A 6,624-nucleotide genomic window follows, 5' to 3' on the forward strand; every position below is an offset into this window, starting at 1 on the left:
TTATGAATGAGGGCTCTGTGTCATTTAATCGACAGCCGTTTTTTCGACGGGTGGTTTTACGAAGAGTTTTGCCGAAAAAACTCATCAAATTTTTGTCCAATACATTTTTGGGGGGTTACTCCCCTCCCCCTCCTCTACCAATTTTCTGTTTTCCCCATCCCTTAATATGCCCTCCCCATTCCCCCCCCAAAAAATGTTGATGAGTGTTTTCGGCAAAAACCATTCGTAAAAACACCAGTCGAAAAAACGGGTGTCGGGTGTCGATGAAAGGACGTAGTACCATGAATGAGGGGGTCTGACCCCCTTTTACCCCTATACACCTTCGCCAATTACATGTACTCATTACACAGACAGCCTTAGAATCATTAGCAGCATTTAATTTAAATAAGAATAAAAAAAGCCAGGGCTTTCACACCTTTGCAGATGACAATCCGTCACATCAAAACATACATGACAACATCTTTGCCACAGCTGGGAGGGAGGTTTTGTAACAGAGCTCGGGAGAATTGAATGTTCCCATTGGATTGAATGGGGGTTAGAAATATTTTAGGAGGGAGAAGGTAAAATAGAGCGCAATTTGTGATGAAATAATTGAGAGACTCCCGACTATGTCGGGAGGGTTTGCATGCAAGTAAATGTGGAATAATATCAACTATTCTAGCTGGATATGGGAGAATCTCGGTGTTAGTACATCAAAATGTGGAGTTTATCGGCATGCACGAAATTGTAGGCCACAGAAACATAACTCAATGAAGTTAACTCCAGATAAGATACTAAAGGCCTGGGTAAGCCAGTCTGCCTGCTCTGTACAGGCAAACCTGACGACCTATCTGCCCCCTTGTGCATACAGCACATTGGCCACCGAAAGAAAGCCAAAATATGAATTAGGTAACAATGTCATGTGCAGCCCACTTTAATTGCAAAGTGCGAACTTTTCAGCTGACTAAAGTCAAGAAACGAACTCATCATGTTGTGATGTTTCTCGCAGTTTCTGTGTTGTGCATGCGCCCAGCACCGGGCAGCGTGGGCCACATGCAGCTCACTACAGTGGGAATAGGTTGTGCTGCCAAGCTTGATCAAAGTGGGGGCCTGTGCCCCCCTGCCCTTCCATGGGAACACCACTAACTATAGTTAATATGTTCACCAGTGGATAAAGTGGGGTGCTACATTGAGGGGGGGTGTTGCCAAAGTATGTGTGTATTTAGGCCACACCCCAAATGAGAGCCCCCCCCCACTCGCCAATGCAGGGTAGAGGGGTTGGTGAAAGGCTGGGGCACACCAAAGGTGTAATACCAGTGTGCCCCTCTCTCACACGCACCAGGCAGCCCTTTCATTCAAGGTGCCGCGTGGATAACAACCACAGGCTCCTTGAATGAAAGGGCTGCCTGCTGCGTGATGACTACTCTGAAACAGTAACCAGTCTCTCCGTTTGTTTTCCTGTAAAGAGTCATCACTCCTCATGAAGCCTCATTTAAAAGGCCTCATGCTGCATGATGACACCTGCAGGCAGTCTGTGTAACTGTGCAACGCTTCGGCTACAGGACTGCCTGAGGAGCCCTTTCTTGAGACTGCCGAGGCGTGGCCCAGGCTAACACCGGCCCACTTAAAGCCCTGATGATCACCCATATAGTATACACCTCCTCAATTACGTGCAGTCATTACACAACAGAACGTGATTTATGCTGCAGTGAAGAGCACTCCGTTTATAGTCGGGAGTTCTGCCCTGTGGGCAATAAAAAGTGGCATAATTAAAAGTTCAGAGTTAAATAGATAATGTATTGTGCGAGCACATATTAGAAACATGCGGATTTTGCTATGGTAATTTCTTTGCGGTATTTTCTTCAACAAGTATACACCAGTAAACCATCTGTGAGCAAATTCGTAGACGTGGCTGGGACGTTTGGATGCTTTCATGAAAGCTCCAGGGGGCGGTAGAGGGATGAATGTTTACGTTAGAGCTGCAGAATAATGTGCATAATGTTCTGATTTCACTTTCAAAATGTCAGCAGCATGCAAACAGATTTTTAGAAGTAAAAAAAAACTTTGCTGCATTGGCCGGGAATCGAACCCGGGCCTCCCGCGTGGCAGGCGAGAATTCTACCACTGAACCACCAATGCTTGCATGTTGACCCCTGTGGGAAAAAGTGCAGTTGAGCACAATTCACGAATGCCAAAGGACCGGATAGAGCGACAGGAAAGCAATGCACTTTCAATTTCAAAAGCAGGGAGCAGGCAGAGAGCTCACATTCTGGTGAAATCTTCATTCATACTTTGCTACGTCCTTTTTTTAAGTTTTACTCTCTGCCTTACTGTAGTTCGCACGGAAATAAGAGAAACCTTGTCAACCACTTCAATTCCTTCAAACTCATTATTGCTTACAACATTAATATGTCCGGTCAGATTCATGGGTAAGACTTTTAGAAAATATTATTCAATAATAAAATCAAATTTCTCATTTCATTGTAAATTGAATACATTCATTAATGCTCATATCTTCTATTTCACAATGATATCATTGCCTCTAGACAAAAGATTATTCTTCATGAATTCTGCAAAGAAACTAGAAAAGCGGATGCCATTAACACCAAAAACAAGTTAACTCAGCCCAATAATTCTCAGTTCTCACCATACATTGATTCGAAGTGCACGGTTCTTGGCGCAAGCATAATGAGTTTAGATGAAATTAATCAACACCAATGACTTTTCTTTGTATACCAATCAACACCCACACGTGTTTCGAGTCTTAGGGAGAGGTTGCACTATTCAGTGTATTTCACTTTTGATAAACTTTTTATTTCGCTATCGGTATATCTGTAAGTATTGGTATAGTCGCAGTTACTAGATCATCCCTCCCGCGTCTTTGTCAAGGTGTTTGCTGTTGTGTGATTAAACCTAAGGAAGATAGAGGCCCTTTATCTACAAAGTGCTGCTGGCGGTCACCTGCTGGCCAACAAACTGCCACCAAGGCCAGCCGCCCTGCCGCGACTCCTAGCAAGGAAAGGGGAAGCTAGACCCGGCCAGGACCGCTGTCTCATCGAGTAAACAGCTCCCGCCTGAAAGAGGAAGAGACCGAGGGCAGCCTCCTGCTGCCTTGGGAAGACCACCATGTTCGACTGCCATCTGCCAATGTAACTGTCTCTCATTTCGGACCTACAGGCCCATACCGTGTGATCACGGTCCTGCCGGTCCCTGCTGGTCTGGGCCCCCCAGATCAGACTGGTGCCTTGGGTCCGCCCAGGCTACCCTCCATCCAGGCAGGCACACCGGGTAATTATTGCCCCAACTGGTTAGGAAAGACACCTGCAGTAAAACTATCTTGTTCATATTATCTAAAGTGGGGATAGTAATGCACTGCAGCACAGACATGAATGGCACTTTCTACTGGTTTTATGGAGAACTATTTGGCCCGAGGAGGAAAACAGCCAATGCCGAAATGGAGCAATGTCTAGACAGTATCCCGATCCCTCTGCTCTCCAGAGAAGCCAGTGCCCTATTCAAAAGTCCCATGACGCAAGAAGAAATCAAAACAGCAATCTGCGAGGTGCCCAATGGTAATGCACCCAGGTCAGATGGGCTATGCCAGAATTTTATGAAGAATTTCCGGACCTCCTACCCCATATCTATTACAGCTTTGGGAGGAGTCCCTTTCAAAAGGGACATTACCCGAATCAATGCGAGAACTCATAATAATCTTGCTTTTATAACTTAATAAGCCTGCGCGGGATTGCGTCTTCTGCCGTCCACTATCTCTTATCAAGGTGGACGTTAAAAGGTACGCCAAAATAATACCAACTAGGCTTCTACCCTTCTAATGCACCTGGACCAGTCGGGATGACTCTAAATCTGCAAAGACTATTCAACATGTTGATCTGAGTGGACCCAGAGGTGCATGAAGTGGCTGTTTCTCTAGACATGCAGAAAGCATTTGACTCTGTGTCCTGGCAATTCCTCTTCAAAGTCCTAGAGAAATATGGTTTTGGCCCTGATTTTTCCATCTTGGATTAGATTGTTATGAACAAAGCCATTCGCCAGGCGGAGATCGAATGACATACTCTCCTCAATTCTCCATTTAGCTAAGTGTACGAGGCAAGGCAGCCCTCGTTCCCCACTACTATTCGCATTGGTGGTGGAACTGCTGGCAGACATCATTAGCGATCATTTCCAAGATAAGGGCATCAAACTGGGGGGAACTCCTGAAATGATATTGCTTTGCGCTGATGCTATTCAATTACTTGTGAGGAATCCGGGCAGGGCATATAGCCCATGATCCTGACCCAAGTGGTGACTGATTTCAGTAAATACTCAAGACTCTGCATTAGTAGAGCTAAATCCAAAGTGTTTCCATTAAGCTCCAAAACCAAGAGACCCGCCAACATGGCTGGCATCAAATGGTCCGACACCCCATTTAAATACTTCGGTACCCTATTTCCACATTCAAACATTGGAATCTTTGACGGTATCCATGGAGCATATATAATACAACTGCGGCGGAACTTGGCGAGATGGAGCAAATCACCAATGTCGCTAATGGGTAGAATTTCAGCCTGAAGGTTATCGTCCTTCCCAAGCTGCTATATTTGTTCGGTAAGATATTGTTATGGCGAGGCAGAGACTTTTTCACTGAATGGGTGTGCCTGTGCACCGATTTTGTGTTGACACCCGGCCCAATTACAATGCAATGAGCAGTCTTAGCGCTGCGGTATGAGTCTGGTAGCCTTGCGGCTACACATTTTGAATTATACTACTTGCTTGCACAGAATCAGTTTGCAGCATACTGGTTCGGGACTGATATGGCACATCCCCATGTTAAACTAGAAACCGTGACTGCTAGTGATGCCAATCTACAAACTCTTCTGCTTGTTGACTGCTATAAATGGGACAATCCAGTAGACTCAGTGGGATCCACACTTCCTGCGTGGAGGAAACTGTTCCGGCAGGTGGAGATTGCCGCCCCTTACGATAAACAATCCTGCCCTAAGCCCCATCATGGACTGCAGGATCATCACAGACTGGCTGGAAGCACAGTTTCACACGCTGGGAGACATGTTTGTTGAGGGTCATTTCAAAGATTGGAATGGAGTCACGGCTCAGATCGACAGTGGGCCATTATAAATATTGCAATTTAAACGCATGCACGCATCATTTAGGTGGCATTGGCCTTCTTTCCCGTGGGAACCAGTTCCCTATCCTTGCTTGTCACACATAATGAATTCCAGGAGGTGAGGAGAGGGATATCTGCCCTATATAATCTAGTACAACAGAATACACCACAGATAGAGTCAAAAGCTAGACTCAAATGGAGTCAGGACTTGCAGATGGTGTTGAGCAATGGACAAGCATTTTGTAGACTTGCAAAAGAGTTTAAGCTCATCTACTTTAACATGGTAAATTGCCTTCATTATACCCCATCCAGAATCACATTATTCAATTCAGAATCTGAGGGCAGGTGCCCGATATGCCGGACCCCAAATGCAGACTTTTTGCATATTCTCTGGGCCTGCCCGATGCTGGGATCATATTGGTCAGAGGTGTGCAAGGTCCTAGTGGACATTACTGGCTTTCGGGTGGACGTGCTTTCCCGTACATGTATGTTTGACGTTGTGGGCAAAATGTTTATTATCATCCATAGACTGTTAAATCTAGGTCTTTTCGTAGCTAAAGGAGTTATATATTAGAAATGGAAGGACAACTGTCCTCTCATGCCCAATATGTGGATGTCAAATATGGAATTGGCCAACGATATGGATATACTGTATGCTACCCTCTCCCAGCGGGGTGTCATCCCAAAGACAAATAGGCTGCTCTTAAGGACTATATAATGTTCGAAAACTGACTGATACACAACATGACCAAAGCACTGACTCTGTGGCAGATTGAGAATAGATATGGCTTAACCACTGATATACAATGTAATCAGGCACCATGTAATGTATATGCCTTGCCTCCTGATGCTTTATTTTTGTACTGTTTGTTCAACCACCTAAGTGCTGAAATAAAAAAAGAATTAAAAAAATGCCATGCCACCTCTGCCTGCATGGACTTTGCATCACAGCAACTGTCAGAGATGCATATGTGACATTTGAGCCTGCTCTGTGCCATGGCAGAACTGGCTCTCTAACTGTTAGGAGACTGGCTACAGCAAGTCATGTGTACAATCATTTTACCAAGGCGCATTTATGAATGAGGGCTCTGTGTCATTTAATCGACAGCCGTTTTTTCGACGGGTGGTTTTACGAAGAGTTTTGCCGAAAAAACTCATCAAATTTTTGTCCAATACATTTTTGGGGGGTTACTCCCCTCCCCCTCCTCTACCAATTTTCTGTTTTCCCCATCCCTTAATATGCCCTCCCCATTCCCCCCCAAAAAAATGTCGATGAGTGTTTTCGGCAAAAACCATTCGTAAAAACACCAGTCGAAAAAACGGGTGTCGGGTGTCGATGAAAGGACGTAGTAAAATGAATGAGGGGGTCTGACCCCCTTTTACTCCTATAAACCTTCGCCAATTACATGTACTCATTACACAGACAGCCTTAGAATCATCAGCAGCATTTAATTTAAATAAGAATAAAAAAAGCCAGGGCTTTCACACCTTTGCAGATGACAATCCGTCACATCAAAACATAC

General features: G+C 45.0%; 1 non-coding gene across 1 annotated transcript; it reads right to left on the reverse strand.

Annotated features, from left to right (window-relative positions):
- Positions 1-2,047: 2,047 nt before the first annotated feature.
- TRNAG-GCC (transfer RNA glycine (anticodon GCC)) lies at positions 2,048-2,118 on the reverse strand. The gene has a single exon. It is a non-coding gene; the product is annotated as a tRNA-Gly (tRNA).
- Between the last annotated feature and the right edge of the window lie 4,506 nt (positions 2,119-6,624).

Source organism: Ambystoma mexicanum, chromosome 1p (genome assembly GCF_040938575.1).
Source record: "Ambystoma mexicanum isolate Mex_15411 chromosome 1p, UKY_AmexF1_1, whole genome shotgun sequence".
Taxonomy (NCBI): Eukaryota; Metazoa; Chordata; class Amphibia; order Caudata; family Ambystomatidae; genus Ambystoma; species Ambystoma mexicanum.